This window comes from Squalius cephalus (assembly GCF_949319135.1).
Source record: "Squalius cephalus genome assembly, chromosome: 6".
NCBI classification, from domain to species: Eukaryota; Metazoa; Chordata; class Actinopteri; order Cypriniformes; family Leuciscidae; genus Squalius; species Squalius cephalus.
In genome coordinates this window covers 10,697,286-10,711,148 of record NC_137127.1, presented here as the reverse complement: position 1 = coordinate 10,711,148, position 13,863 = coordinate 10,697,286, and positions in this window count along the sequence as shown.

The window sequence follows — 13,863 nt, the reverse complement described above, 5'->3', positions numbered from 1 at the left end:
TCATCCCCAAAAAAGAATAAATCTACCCTGCTGAAAAATCCAGCATTGCTGTCTTTTAATGCTGGGACCAGTATGAGATGCTGGTTTCTGGTTTGATGGTCCCCAGCATGGACCAGCTACACCAGCTCAATTTTGTTTAAGAACAGCATGATTCAGCTGGTCCACCAGCAGTATAGCAGCATTAACCAGGCTGGCCCAACATGGAATTCATTCTGGTTCATCCTGGATTTTTAAGCAGGGTAATGAGGCTACTTACACAAAAGAATGGAGGACAACTGTACAGATTTAGCAATAGTTCACACTCTCTGTATGGGGTTAGTGGTAAAAGGCCAGTCTACATCATAAAGCATGCAACACACGAAACACCCAGCTACAGGTTTTGGTGCAGATAGTTCACTAGAGAAGGCACTCTTACTAAGCCCACACTCACGTCAGAGGAAGAGAAGGCCCTTTCCAAACTACTCACCCACACTCACGTCAGAGGAAGAGAAGGCCCTTTCCAAACTACTCACCCACATTCAGTGTTCTGATGAAGACCCCTGTTCAACAAGTCATTGACCAACTTTATATTCAGGTTACTGTTTTACAAGAAGACTTCCTCTGTCGCATTGTGCAATACTACTATATGCACACTACTGTGCATACTACTATTCTAAAATGTGAGGTCATAATAAGTGTCTTAAAGTATAGTATGTTGGAAAAAGTATCCCAAAAGTCCTCGGATGGTGGATCTGTGCACATTAATGGCTAATATTACCCACAACATTAGTTTGCACTTTGGAGGAGGATTTAGTTGCAAATAAAAGGAATATGTACATGAAGCCAGCAGTCAAGTAGAGATGCCCTGAAATGGGTTTAAGCTGTTAATAATCAATATCTAACCCAATGAATAATATATCTGTGTTATATTTCATCAACATTGTGAACTTTAAAAAAAGAATAGCACAGTAGCAAAACAGATATATTTGACCACTATTAAATGCATCATTATGCAAAAAACAAAAAAGTTTATAGATAGTTCTTTTTAACCTCTTCAAAAACAGCTCTGTTCACAGCGACCTGTTTCAGTGCATGTCTCTTTAAATGATAATGAGCAACTGCTCACCCCACCCCTCTCTTCCTCTCTTCACCCCTCTGTTCAGGTAAAGTGCTGCCTTGGTGGACAGTATACAAATGGCTGAGGGTGGAAATATGGTAATACGCGACAATCTCTCAGTGGTCGTGAGCATGAGCAATATGACATCATATTGCTTAGAAAATCCAAACGGCTTGATTATTGAGAGTGTTTAGACTTTTTGAGGATTAAAAAAAGGAGTGAATGGATTTTTTTCATTGGTGGTTGTGTCCACACACTGCAAAGACACATTTATATGCAAAGTTGCAAGCACCATATAAAAGGGAATTTTGCATCAGATGACCCCTTTAATGCACAAATAAAGAAAGAGGGAAAAAAGAAAATAAATTCCATTATTTTATTATCCTATATATTATAATCCTATTCAGTTTAATGTGATAAATGAGTTAGGTCAAACGTAATATAAAAGTAATCAAAAAGTAGTCGGATCATATTAGCCTACCTAACCTAGAGGATTACATTACTAACGTAATTTAGAATTAGTAACGGACTACAATTTGTAAGTAGCCTATACCCGACATTGAATATTCCATAAAAATAAGAAATGTCAATTAGGATTTCATGGTGACTTTAAGTCTTTAACAGTTTTTGAGAGAACAGCATACGATTCAGAACATTTACATGTCACAGGATGTCACATGGCTACAGTCAGCATTTGGACAATCATAGCCTATTTTACAAAGATAAAAGATGGTGGCGTCCATAACATCTGAAAATCTTATCACAGCTGACAATGTTATTTTTTTTAACAGGTTTTACCTTTGTAGTAGAGTGCAGCATTGGGGTCACGCAGAACCGATGAGAGCAGGACCGGTGGGAGAAACGCGACAAACACGATATCGCATTGTTCTATGACGTAACATAGTAGGCTGCTACGGTTCCGTTCACTTAACACAAGTTTACCGAAAATCCGGTTCCTGAAAGATAAAACTAATTTTGTTTAGTTTGATTGTCTCTCGCTAATAACAGAACTATGTGAACGCAACCGAAGTCAAGTTCTGAGCTATGTGGATGTGGCAGTGAATAATTAGGCCTATATGCGATTAAAAAAAAATATATTATTATTATTATTATTATTATTATTATTATTGTTATTATTATTATTATTATTATTATTATTATTATTATTATTATTATTATTATTATTGTTATTATTATTATTTTACCAGTGAATCATTGTCATTATTTATGTTGATAAGTTACAGGCTATGAACATTTCATTGGTCTCTGGTCGAATGTGCCTCATGCATTGTACGGCGTAGCCCCATGTGAGGAACAGTGCCATCTGCCGGAAGCAGCGAAAAAACATAGGGTGAGTTTTGTGCTGCAGTCTTTCTTTCAGCCTTTAATTCTTCGTGATGGAAAAATTGTTTCACATTTAAATGAAAGTAACGTATTTACTTATACGTAATAACAATTATATTGTGAAATGACTCCTTTCCGGGTTTAAACCAGCTTGATCTCAAATCTTAATGTAACGTTTGGGTCAATGTTGTCTATAAACTATTTTCTAATAGTTTCATATAGTTCTGGAGGGCAGTTTTGTGCAGTGTCCTGTTTGAAAGTTGCTGTAGATAACATAACTGGGAGAGAAAACAGCTTAACCTTAGCTGGTTTGCTGCTCTGTTGGCTGGTTTTAAAAGGTTTTGGGTACTTTTCAACTTGTCAGGCTGAGAGATTTGAAATCAAGTAACTTGAGTTTAAGTAGTGCTTACTTAGCACAAGAGCACAGTATTGATAGTTGATTGCATTTTGTGTGGTTTTAGCCTCCAACTTTTTGTTTAACAAAAACATTACCAGCAGCATACATGAAATACAGTGGCATTTTATGCTTAAAAGCAGCTGGGTCTCATGGCTTTTGTTGGCCAATATTGTTTGAAAAACTCTGACCCAATTCCAAATCTGATGAATGATAGAAAAAACAAACATCAAATTTAATAATCAAGACCTATATTACCCCAGTGCCCCAAAAACTGCCAACAGACTTGAACTTGAGCTCCACAAACCAACCTGTCCAAACCAACATTCAAGTCATGGGCCTGGAGCAAGAGTCAAATCTGCTAGAGGGAAAAGGATATTTCATACGACAGCCATCCACGGGCCTCCAACAACAACACCTCAACACAAAGAGGAAATTCTCCCCCGTCCAGTGCTCGCTGCTGGAACACAGCATCCGCTTAATCCTGCGATATAATGAGCTCATTTCACAATGTCATTTGCAGCCTTTTCTTTACTATTACAGTCAAACTGAACTCCATTATCTCCAGGGATACAGTAAAGAAAACAATCACATAGATCCCATTTCCTTGAGTTTGTGTAATCCATCGCATTTGAAAAACAGCAGTAGTTTGTGTATATGTATTTTGCAGGTATTTTATTTTCAACTATCATAAACTTCACTGACTGGATTTTGGATTGCTTATTAAGAGGGCTATTCAACTTTGGAAAGCTCAGGGACCGCAAAGCAGGATCCCTTCAACCTCAAGTGCCATGCTCACAATTTTCATAATAAATATTTTTTATGAACTTGGCGAGTAGACTATGTGTGGTATTTCTAAAATCTTATATAATAGTATGAATTGTAGGCTATATGACATGAAATAGTTATTTATTTTTTTCTGGAAATTCAACCCCAAAATATTCTATTGCATAATTACTGTGTTCAATAATAATAATTTTTCAAAATATATTCAGATGTTTTATACTTTTTTTGCATTGGCAACTATCCCTTTAATAAATTTATTAGAAAAACTTTTTATCTGATTATTTAATTGACTAATAATCGAATAGAAATATTTTCTTTTTCTACCAGACACTTGTCAGAAAAGCTAACCGCAAGCCCGTCTCCTGAAAGCATCTGATCAGAGGAGATGGCCGCCCAAGATCCAGCACTTAAGCCGAGGTGACAGTGAGTCTGAAAGACATGATGCAAGTCAGAGAAAATTGGAGATAAACAGATAAAAGAGTGCACTCTCTGCTGGACGCAGCAGGATGCAGAGGACAGGAAATAAACCTGTATTTAAGCTGATTACCTGCCCAGAGCCCTGGGCCTTCTTAGTAGCTCCACACTGCCTGGCCTCTCTTCATCCACCGCTGTTAATTAGAGTTGTGCTCGGGGGGAAAAAGGCTGCCTTGTCAGGCTGGCAAGAGTGTTAGTGATGGCTGGTTGCAGGGGCTCTTAATTGGGTCTGTATGCTGTATCAGTGGCTGGCCTGAGCATTGGTGATGATTGCTGTGAGCAGGTGGCCATGGTGGCAGCTCCACACAGGCAGTCCCAGGCCAGCATGTCTGTTCTCGTCAAGACCTGGAACATTGAGCAGACAGCTCTCACTCATTACCCCAAACCTGCGCACCCCTCATCGCTTAGCAACCAAACCCGTGGCCCCTCCACAACACTTTCTCCGGCAGGCCCAGAATCTACCCAACAGTTGTGCTGTGGGCTTTCCAGACTTCTCTATGAGAGGGGCATGCAACTCGACTGCAACGTTCACGCATTAATAAACAAACCTGTAAATGTATAGCGTTCAGTGGCGTGAAGTGGTTCAAAAATGAGGAGGCAAAATCCTCACAGTGTTAAAAAAAAATATGTAGTCATGTTCCAGCTGCGCTTTATGTTGACACTTTTTTTCAGGGTAAAAAAAACCTAGGGCTGTCAAATCAATTAATCGCATCTAACATAAAAATTGGTGTTTATACAATATAATATATGTGTGTGTGTGTGTGTGTGTGTGTGTGTGTGTGTGTGTGTGTGTGTGTGTGTGTGTGTGTGTGTGTGTGTGTGTGTGTACACACATGTATATGTATGCATATATATGTGTATGCATGCATGTATTTATATATTTGATATATATATAGTATATATAGAGTGTGTGTGTGTGTGTGTGTGTGTGTGTGTGTGTGTGTGTGTGTGTGTGTGTGTGTCTGTGTGTATATATAAACAGTATGTATATATATATATATATATATATATATATATATACAGTATATATATATACATACTTTATACACACAGACACACACACACACACACTAACATATATATATATTATACACTCACACATATATAAACAAACTTTTATGTTAGATGCGATTAATCGTGATTAATTGATTTGATGGCAATAAAAAACATTATTTACACTATCAAGAAAACAACAATAGCCAAAACAATTATATTGTGTATTTTTACATTAACAATGTAATTATTTGTCCATTTATTAAAATAGTATATTTTTTATACTTTTTACATTTATTCCAAAATATTAACTTGGTAACAAATTTCATATTTATTTTCGAAATGATGTTCATCTGTTCTTTTTAATAGTCAACTTATTTTGGAATAATTCGTCATTAAAGCATGACATAAAGCGGTGATATCAAGTGGGTGAGTTGTTTCCTTTTTAATTAGTCCTTCCATTAACACCTTTATTCATTCAGACCGATTTGTAAATGCAGAATGCACACGAAAACGAGAAGGGGGGGTTATCGTGAGAACAGCCCAATAGGCTTTATGCCGAACTTCACATGAACAGGAAAACAGGTCACATTTCGCATAACCCATATAATCAATCATAGCACGATGGAGGCTTTGGCTGCGTCCGAAATCGCATACTTTGGATGCAGCCATTGCCTCTTCTCACATGACTTTTTCCCCTTTCATTCTCAATTACCCCCTACCAAACTCTTCTTCTCACTTCAAACACTCTACTGTCACTTTAGAAAAAATTGTGATTTATAGACTTTTAATGGCATATTGCATTGTTTTATTTTTGTACCGTGGATTTTAGTTTCTCATCCAGTTTTTCGAGGAGGCACTGCCTCCCTTGCCTCCTCTGAGGAAACGCCCATGATACAAAGGCTGAGTAAATGATGGCAGAATTGTCATTTTTGGGTGAACAATCAAGCTGATGGACAAGAAATAACTGTCACAACAGAATAAGTTCGGTACCATCCTACTTTTTGTGCCTTACATGATGGGCTTTTTCTCCCCGATGTGTGCGTGCCTCCAGACATGCCAGAACTAGAAGTCATACTCCATGACTTGTGCGATTGAGATCGGTCTGATAACACCTTGTCGAACACATACACAGGAATTGTTAAGATCTTGAAAGCATTCTTGTGAAATCTGCAGCCGTCTCTTTCTGGCACAGATCACCATCAGCCCCAGATTACGGTCAATATCTTTGAAAAAAGAAAGGGCTTACTTACAGAACCAGCCTTGTGACTTCAACTCTCAACACAAGAAGATGTTGATGGATACCATGTGACCAGAAACAGAGAAAGCATAAAACATTTTTCTGAACATGTAAACATCCAGTTTGGTTTGAGTGAAATGAAAAGAGACAGAGTAGACCCACGGCTCCAGAAATACCTCCGTACTTATTGGAGAGAGGCAACTGTTGGTTTTGGGATGACCACATGTCATCTGCTGCTCAGCCAGGCACATGAACTTAATTTATTTTTCCATATTTTTATATTAAATCAATCCATTAGAAGACTCAGTCACACAAGTACCTGGGAGGTAGTGAGGGAAGGGCGGCGAGTAAAGCTGTTGAAAATGTCATGAGTGAATGGAAGTTTGGAAATGAGCTGTAAAAGACTCAATCATTTAGAGATCTCATTTGACTTTAGCATGGCTTAGGAAAGTGGTATTTGGTGGCATCCAGCCCAGCCACGGAAATGGCAGGAAATGACATCAGCTGTTGAGTTGCGCAGTGCTGCGTTTGTTGAACAGACTTTGGAAATAAATGGACATTTTACAGGTTTCACACCTACAGTGTATGATTATGCTGCTCGCTGTGGCATTGAATGTATGTTGACATTATTGCATACCGTAAAAATGTTTTTTTACGGCGCTGTATTTAGGTTATAAGATGCAAGCTTTCCAATAGTGATGACAGATTGGAGTGAAAATGTACTGCATATTGAATTTTGAATGCATTATGTCACACCACCACAGAATGTAATCATCTGTAACTTTTAATCATTCTCCTTCCCTCTGTGTCTGCGGGTTTTAGTTTATCTTGTTTTTTGTTAATGTGGCTTATCCTCTAATGTTAGTTTTGTGAATTGTCAAACAGTTACTTGAGTTGTGAATCAAAACCAAAATTTACTTTTTTAAATGCATGTTTCTGGTCTGATTTTAAAGGGCTTGGTAAAAGGCCTTCAAAAATTCATAAAAAAAATTAGCCTGTGAATCAATTCATGAACAAATGACTCTTTTGAGCCAGTCAAAGTCTCACAAGCTCATGATGAGTTACCGCTTGAATCAGTCTGATGAATCCTTCACCGAATGAACTCATTAAATCCATAAGGAGTGCATTTCCCAAAAGCAAAATGGTTGCAAGTTCCGTCATTACCAACAGAGTTTTGCGACCATAGTAAACGATCCTTTTAGGAAACCCAACCCAGAGCTGTTAATCAACCACTGAATCAAGTTATCATTACTTCCAGTTATGAAATAAATGGATTATTGGAATATTATTGTAAACTTGCTCTTCCTCAGGAATGACTTTTCTTTTTCATCCCCACTTTTCACTAATCAATTTCCAGTGGATAAAATCATGATTTTCTTGTTGAATATCCTTCTTCACTCATAAATATGTCACAGAAGATAAAGGTAAATGGGTTGCAAAATCAATTCGCATTGACTTTAACTGTGGTCTATAAGGGAGTGGGTGAATTAGTTGTCTCCTGGACTTGGAAAGGTCAGGCTCTGGGCTTAACATTAATAATCCAAAATGGATTTCTGTGGCTTCAGAGCCAAGTTCTCCACTGGATCAGTATGTGCGGTTGGGAGGAATCCACACAGAACCCAAACGGACCCACTGTAACACATACACACACACCCTGCCGTATGGCAACGGACCCACTGGAATTCCCCTGGCTGATCATTTGTCACGGGTTGAGTTTCGCACGGCTGGAATTTCACAGTTTGCGCATGCAGAATATCAGACAAGATGTGTGATGTTTCTGCAGCTCAGGGCTGCCTGTGTGTCGTGTCGATCAAAGTGTGCAATGCCGCTGTTACACTGTTCACACACAGCTGTGTGTTCAGCAGGGTTGCACTTGGGCTACAGGTGCTAGACCTCAGTGTGGAAGTGTTTGTAAATGAATGGTTTTGTCAGTGTGTTCACACATTCTCTCTGAAGCTAATGCAGATATCAACCTTATACGCTGTAAAAAAAGATTTTTCAAAGTTGTAGGTAAAACAAAGATTTTTGGTGATTGTTTGTTTGTGAAATTTACTAGCAGTTTCTGAGTGAAAAAAAAAATCAGTGTAGTTACAGTCTACAGGCTCAAACCACACAGAAAATGCAGGCTATCAGCCCTGATTCGGACCCTCACTCTACCTTGCATCCCGTGGACGATATTCAGGTATGACGCACAACACTCAGTAACCCTTTTACACCTTTAGTAGTCAACTATATAATTTCATTTAGCACTGTAGAATTCACACCTCTAAGTTCTCCTGCTTATTTGTCCCTCTAGTCCTTACATCAGTAATGCACTCCGTTTTGCTAGTTCATGACATTGTTGAAGCTTTTATCAGTCCACTGGAACTCTAAAGTGAGAAAAGTTCTTCTGTCAAATATGAGTGTATGTGCATGAGTTGTAGGGGATTTACTGCTTCAGAAGTGAGGCCATGTTCCAAGGAGATGTAACAAATGGCAACAGGGAAGAGAAGAAACCTAGTTGTCCCACTAAACGGAATGTATACATTTGATTGAGATGAGAAGTTTGGAGCAGCTTTCATTTATTATTGTCAAATGATGTCTGAAACACTAGGGTTTGATACACTAAATTAACACTTTTATTCAGCAAGGATGCATTAATTTGATCAAAAGTGACAGTAAAGGCATTTATAATGTTACAAAATGTTTATATTTCAAATAAATGCTGTTCTTTTGAACTTTCTATTTATCAGATAGTCCTGAAAAAAAAACTGTATCACGGTTTCCGCAAAAATATTAAGCAGCACAACTGTTTCCAACATTGATAATAATAAGAAATGTTTCTTTAGCACCAAATAATATTAGAATGATTTCTGAAGGATCATGTGACACTGAATACTGGAGTAAAAACTTCTGAACATTCAGCTTTGCCATCGCAGAAGTAAATTACATTTTAAAATATACATGTATAAATAGAATTTTATTTCATTTTAAATTGTAATATTTCACAATATTACAGTTTTTCCTGTATTTTTGATCACATAAATGCAGCCTTGATAAGCAAACTTAAGAGATTTTCTTTTTAATAAAAAATCTTATCCACCCCAAACTTTAGAACAGTATACATTTTAGGTATATATAACAATTGCCCAATCAAAAATGTCAATTGTAATGATTTACTCAACCTCATGTCATTCCAAATTTGCATGACTTCCATTGAACACAAAAGGTGAGTTTTTGATGAATATCCTGCCCATTTTTCTTCAATATAATAAGAATTGGGGCTGTCATGCTTCAAAAAGGACCATGAATATGTCTTAAATCCAAATGACTTCCAAGTCTTCTGAAGCCAGAGCTTTGTGTGAAAAATGTATGCGCTCATGGGAAAAGCCGAGATGATGAATTCATGAGCTAATCGTTCTTTTGCATTGAATCTTATAAATTAAGCATTGGATCCAGATCACAATGGTCTAAATGATTATTTTACTAATTGGACTGATCCAGTTCTTTAATAAGAACTTACTGACTCAATGATTTGGTTGTGTTCAATTATAGCTCATTAGAGGAGGTCCAGGATATTTGTCAAAAATTGACCTTTTATGCTTCATGGAAGAAAGAACGTCATAAGGCCGATGCAGATGCAGACACAGATGCAGACCAACGCGACATTCACCAGATTACAGCACGTCACTTCTCAGACATTCTGACTCCAATTCAACATGTTCAATCGGCGAAAACCGACCGACCGAAGCCATAAGACTCCGACAAAACCCTACGAAGTGTCTGTAGCCTGTGGCCTATAAATGTTTGAGAACATGAAGACGAGAACATGAAGGAGGGTAAATACTGACAATTTCTGTTTGAACTTTTTTTCTTAGAACTTTGCATTCAAAATCTATGTCTTTGTTAAACTATAAATTTGAAAGAACTTGTAAAGGACACTCACCTGACCTTTGACTGCTGTTGACATTTAGCTGAATAGACTCTTTCTCACCCTTTCCCAGGGTGGATTTATGTTTTATAGTTTCCTAATTCCTCCTTTCCTCTCCTTTGGCATTCAGAAGAAAGAGAATAAATAAAGTTAAAATTTCCCTCCAAAAATCTTTCAGCGCTCCACTCAGCCGTGCAGAATGCTATCTGGAATTAAAAGGCCTTCACATGAATAGGGGAAGGAAAAAAATGGACTTGACTTATGAATTATTGATGTGTGAGAGAGAAGGAAGAAAGGAAAACAATGACAGATGAAAACAGCAAGAATTATGTCTGACGTTACCGAGCACTTTAACACGAAATGCCACTGTTGGTGAGCTGGTCTGAAACATGTAAACTAGCAGGCAGACGAAATAGAAATTGGCCTGGATGAATGTGTATGTTAACCACACCAGAGCTCCACGGGGCAAAAGCTACAGAGCCAGTCTGTGAGCGGCTTGGGATTACACTCCCCCCAGCTTCTCTGAAACAGGCCTCCTAGAGCAGGATTGCTGCATACGGGTGGTCAATTCGTTTAAAGGTTTCAGCTGTGGCAGAGCAGTGCTCCTGTGACTGGCTTTGGATACTAGTTTAGGCTCTCTCTCTCTCTCTCTCACTCTCCCTCTTGAACCACATCAGATCACCAGCAGTCCAAACACTCACACAAACCACATGCGTGATCTGAGGCGTTCCCTTGCTGTAACATAAAGAAGCTCTCTCCATTTAGTCCAGCCTAAATCAACAGGCCTTTTTACTGTGGTCGCTGCTCATATGGACTTATTGCCAGAATAGGACCACGCGTCATTTGCGCTGCTTTGATTAGTGCTCTCCTCCACACTCAGTTTGTTTAGTGTGACAGTTTGTCATTGACTTGCATTTGACTGATGCTTTTAGGACTAAAAGCTTGTTTCAACATCCAATCACATCAGTCGTTTGTCCTCTCAACAATGCCAGCATGCATTTCGTTACCATATTTCAAGGTTTTAGGAACACCTCAAATGAATCTACAGCGCAGAGTCGTTCTTAGTGATTCAAAAACAAAGGCTATAGCACGGCCAGTGTAGTGTGTGCAATTCCCATGGGAAGGATTCTTATGAGTCGGTTCTTCTTTGTGAATCTCAAACATACAGGGTGTCCAGTGTAGTGTGATTTCAAAATGAGTTATTCTTAAGAGCCGGTTCTCTTTAATACATCAGGTATTAAAGGTGCAGTAAGCAATTTCTGAGAAGCGCTTTTAAAAGTGGATTGGACCGAGCACCAAAACACACTTGTAGCCAATAAGCAGTAAGGGACCTATAGAGGGTATGCGCGTGACGTCACCGTCGGTCGGAGTGACTGCGGTCACGGCCACTAAGTGGCAAAAAGACTGAGCGACAGCATTTGTTTTCAGAATTTGAATGCCGCAAAAAACACAATCTGAGGTCTATTTTTACAGGCTGCCGAAAGCTACAGAACATAGAAACAAATGGATCGCTGCAATTTCATTGAAATAAATGGACTCATGCTGAATAAATGTCAATATGCTGAATTTAGGGGTAAAATCATACCCTATATATTGAATTGTTATATATTGTATTGACAACTCATCAATTAAATATTTATATACTCATCGTATATTCTGCATAATTAGACATTTTTAAATAAACACTGACAAAAAACTATACAAGTTTTAAGGCTGGACGATATGACAGTTGTCATTTGATATAAGTGATCACACGGAGTTAGACCTATATATTGTATTTATATAAAGCGTTCACAGGCAAATTTGCTGTATGTATTTCCCCGGCGTCGAAATCAGGCACATGGATCACTGGATCTTTGGTAAGTTGCAAGGAACACTATATCGAGTCCAACTTTTAGTTTAAACTGATAATCGTTTGTTTTACTCACGTTTAAATCAACACGCACCAGGCTCTTTTGCCACGTGCACGTGTTTCGGCGGGAAAGTGACGTCAATGCATACCCTCTATACCTGTGCTGTGTAGTGTGTTCGTGAATTTGGGGGCGGAGCTATCAAGATGAGAAATCGTTTACTGCACCTCTAAGATGGGTTTTGGTTGATTGGATTCTAAATACAGGACGGGGTCTAACGTTTTGAGCTTGTCCACTTTCGACCACTTCCAGAGGTAGTCGAAAACAAATTGCTTTCCTAGTGTAGACGCTCATGTGATCGAATGCATTCGAACATCCACAAAAGACCGAACTGTAATCTAAATTGATTCCTTGTGATTCCCATACAAATTCCTAAATAAAAGTGATTTTTTTCTGAAGAAGCCTGTCCTAGTTAAACTTCTTTGTCACTCGGAGAAGGTAAGCTTGTCTTATCTGCTCTTTTTAATGGCAGGACTCTTGATTCGTACGTCCCCTTTGAGAGCAAGTGATGACAGACAAAGACCACTCTGTTGACCAAGTCGCATTTCTGCGGTCGTTCTGATGATGGTCTGAGACTCTTTTATTAATCATGGTCTTTGATGTCATAATAACCCACTGCGGGAACTCAAAGCAGGTGATTCATTTGGTGCGAAAATCATAGCGCACATAAAGAACCTCAGTGTGTTCACACATCCGCACTCGCCCACTTTCACAGCAGACACGGACTGCTGCCTTGAGTCTGTAAACTGTGTTTGAACACCGCCGCAGAGGGAACGCAAGGCCACACCTTGAAAGTGAAACCGAAAATTGGGAAAAAATAGAATTTCCCCCCAAAAACAGGAATCACGCCTTACTTTGTGGTTTACCGGCGGCAGTGTTTATACTGAATCAATGCTCCAGTTCTGAACAGCGGCCAATATATAGAGTCTTTTGAGGACAGTTGTGTTAGTTGTATAGGCCTACGTGCAGAAGTGTATATGCCGAGACTTCAGATGTGTCACATGTGCGTGCATTCAGACACGCACGCACACATGACCGATGAAGTCTCGGCATATACACTTCTGCACGTAGGCCTATACAACGATATGTCCAAAAGGAAGAGTGAACGGATGGGAAAGGTGAAGGTTGAGACAGAGCTTTGAAAACAAAGAGTCTGAAGTCTCCCCCCACACACTTTTCCTTTTCCTTGGAGCACAGAGCTCCTTCCACCATTATAGGCTCAAGGGGTAACATCCTGAACATTATGGTTTTGTTTGTTGGTGCATTTTCATTTATAGAATAGTTTATGTGGGGGGAAAAATTGCTACAGCTTTAAAAATGGTAAATGGCATGTTCGGTCTGATTTTGTGTAACGGGCCGGCATTGTGCACATTGTTCTTCCCTACAAATAAACATCTTTTGAATGAGAAAGCAGATAGAGAGCATGAAAATGGATTGTTTGACAAGAGTGACCACATACTTTGGCACTGTTACCAATTTGATATGAAGAACAATGAAAAGAATATTATTCCCATGTTAAACTGCTAGAGCTTGGGACAGTCAAAAATGCACCATTTGTCCTCTTTCATGAATTGTTCTCTATCTTGCCATATACGCTGTTATATAGTGTGTATACTTTTCCCTCCATCACTGTTGCTTTGTGAAATTGAGTCACAACTTCCTGACTCGACTGTCCAAAGGTCAATCCTGCTGACTCAATCCATGAGGCCCCGTAAG